Source organism: Harpegnathos saltator, unplaced genomic scaffold (assembly GCF_003227715.2).
Source record: "Harpegnathos saltator strain DR-91 unplaced genomic scaffold, Hsal_v8.6 scaffold399, whole genome shotgun sequence".
In the NCBI taxonomy this organism is placed as follows: Eukaryota; Metazoa; Arthropoda; class Insecta; order Hymenoptera; family Formicidae; genus Harpegnathos; species Harpegnathos saltator.
The window spans coordinates 13,378-16,450 of NW_020230204.1; the positions used below are offsets into that span (position 1 = coordinate 13,378).

General features: G+C 54.7%; 1 pseudogene; it reads left to right on the plus strand.

Moving 5' to 3' along the window:
• Window positions 1–341: 341 nt before the first annotated feature.
• On the plus strand, window positions 342–2,759 carry LOC112589081 (octopamine receptor beta-2R-like; annotated as a pseudogene).
• The last annotated feature ends 314 nt before the right edge of the window (window positions 2,760–3,073 follow it).

Genomic DNA, 3,073 nt, shown 5'->3' on the forward strand with positions numbered 1-3,073 from the left:
ACGACGACAACGACGACTTCAACCGGAAACGAGCCGCGGCTCCTTTGCGGGGCACTTTGCTCTCTGCCGCGAGGGTCGGCTTCCCAGAGTCCGTGAATTTCGCTGGCTGGCCAGCCGAAGAAAAGAGGAAAGGAGGAAGAAGCGCAACAGAGAAGACCACGTCTTCTGCCCCGAGTCGAAAATGAACGTCTACCTGGTGCGTCGATTGATCGGAACCTCCGTGACCTAAAGTCACCTTCTCGGGAAGATCCGTGCCGTGAACGATCGAACGAGAGAGAGAGAGAGAGAGAGAGAGAGAGAGAGAGGGGGGGGGAGAGAGAGAGAGAGGGAGAAAGAGAGAGAGAGTGGGAAAGAGAGACAAAAGGGAAGGAGAGAAAGAAAGAACAAGAGGAAGGAGCAAGGGAGTGACCGTCGAGGATGACCGCGAAGACGACGTTCGAGCCGGCGGAGGTACCCTCGTTCGACGTGCCGTCGCTGCTGGACGTCACCTCGACCGAGGAGGACTCCTGCGCCAACGGCACCGCCGTTAATGCCGTGGAGGTTGGCAGTTGGCCGGTCATGTCGTTGGCGATCTTGAAGGGCTGCATCCTCGGTTCGATCATCGCCACGGCCCTCTTTGGCAATCTCCTGGTGATGGTGTCGGTGATGCGGCACAGGAAGCTGCGCATCATCACCAACTACTTTGTCGTCTCATTAGCGCTCGCGGACATGTGGTCGCGATGTTCGCGATGACGTTCAACGCGAGCGTGCAGGTGACCGGGCGATGGCTCTTCGGCTACTTTATGTGCGACGTGTGGAACTCCCTGGACGTCTACTTCAGCACCAGCTCGATACTCCATCTGATGTGCATTTCGGTGGATCGTTACTACGCGATCGTCAAGCCGCTCAAGTATCCCATTAACATGACAAAGCGAGTGGTGGCGTTCATGCTGCTCGCCTGTTGGCTCTCGCCGGCCATCATTTCTTTCGTGCCAATTTTCTACGGCTGGTACACCACCGCCGAGAACAGCGTGCACCGTCACAAGCACCCCGAACTGTGCGAGTTCAAAGTCAACAAGATCTACGCGATACTGTCGTCGAGTATATCCTTCTGGATACCGTGCACCATCATGACAGTCACGTATTACGCGATATTCCGCGAGGCGAATCGTCAAGAGAAGCAGATGCACAGCAGGATGGGCAACGCCATGCTGCTCAGCCACCGGCCGAGCAAGGATCTCAATAATCTCAACGGCGAGCTCAACAGCGGCGGTTCCTCAAAAACACTCACCCTCAACGAGATCAACACCGATCACCTGCACACTCCCACCAAGGACAAAAACATGATGAAAATGAGAGGGAGCACAAGGCGGCGAGGACGTTGAGTATCATCATGGGTACCTTCATCCTCTGCTGGCTGCCATTTTTTCTCTGGTACGTACGTGCGAGCGGGCGAGCGAGCGCTAAGCTCACCCGCGGCGTGCGTCGCCAAGTGCTCGCATTGCAGCGTGATAAGGATTGATTAAGTTTTATGTACTCGCGGGCGCGCGCTCACGCGCGCTCCAGGCAGCCTTTTACTCTTTGCAGCGCGGTAACGCGCGTCACACACATGTCGAGCAGCTCGCGAGTCCGACGCGCGATCGTTCACTCTAATCAGATCTTCTCAGCTCGCGTTAATGCGAAGCATTTCCGCGAAAGGCGTCTCGTGTGGGAAATTCGCCGCTGTGGAAACGGGAGAGCGCGCGTCTCCTACTACGTCGGACTACTATTCTTCCGGAGAATCTTTCAGGATCTTGCCATGTCGCGAACCGCTCGGAGAAATTGGAGCCGAGCGTAAATTGGCTCTCTCGTGCGTCGGGCTGCTCACGAAATTCGAGTTTAAAAAATTAATCAACGTCTAAAGTACTCGTCGGGTCCGCGTTATAATGACGATAAGGATTGATTAATTTCAATAGTCCGCCGCCGGCGACAGAGGTCTACCCGTTCGCTCTCCGAAACGCGTCGGGTCCGTATCAGTCAATGTCCGATCGTTTGCATTAACGAGTTTCTTAGCTCGCGTTAATGAGTCATTTCGCGGGCGCTTTACGCCACGAGATTGGGAATTTCGCCAAGAGGCTCGAGTCGTGCGATATGTGCGTTTTTACAGAGGTGGTGCGAAAGAGAAGAGCAGAAAGAGAGAGAGAGAGAGAGGAGGGGGGAAGAGGGGGAGAGAGAGAGGGAGAGAGAGAGAGAGAATTTGAAACGTCAGGGTGCAAACGTGGACGCTTGTGTACAAATCGCTTGGCGTATTTCCGACACCGCTTCGGAAACTCGAAGTCGCGATCGATTACTTTCTCGCTCTTTCCGCGTCTTCCCGACGCGTCTGCACAAACGAATAAACGTCAATCCCGTGCTGTTGTGTCAGGTACGTCAGTACGGCGCTGTGCGGCGAGAGCTGTCCGTGCCCCGACATCGTGATCGCGATCCTCTTCTGGATCGGATACACGAATTCAGCGTTGAACCCACTGATATACGCGTACTTTAACCGCGACTTTCGGGAAGCGTTCAAAAAACACCCTGCAGTGCGCCTTCTGCTCGCTCTGCAGACGGGAGCCGTCCGACCTCGAAGCGCTGACTTCCGTCGGCATCCCTCAGGTACGATCTGGTCTGACACATCGAGGTATGCACTTCATTCTATCGCTTTCTTCCCTTCTGAGACACCTCCCTTTTCTGCTGAACGTTCGTATCGCTGCGTTCGCAGCCTTCCATTTCCTTTCTTTCTTGCCTTTCTTGCTACCGTCTTGCCGCCTCATCCCGCCGATAAGAAGTCGCTCTTGACGGTATCGGGACTTTTGAACGATCCGTGTCATCGATAGCGCGCCGTCCATCGCCACAGAGCAGATTTACGGATATCCGAATCAGCGGGATCCGCTCAAGCGCTTCCGGAATGGACACTCGGCTTTCGATTTGAATTGACTAGAAAGTATTCAATCGCCGCGTCTGGACGGTCGTCCGACTCGATAGCGATTCGGTCTAAAGAGCTCCTCTTTACTTCCGTGACAAACGACACTGTAACAGCCGAGAAATCGTGTCTATTGCGCGAAAAATCTCGTTT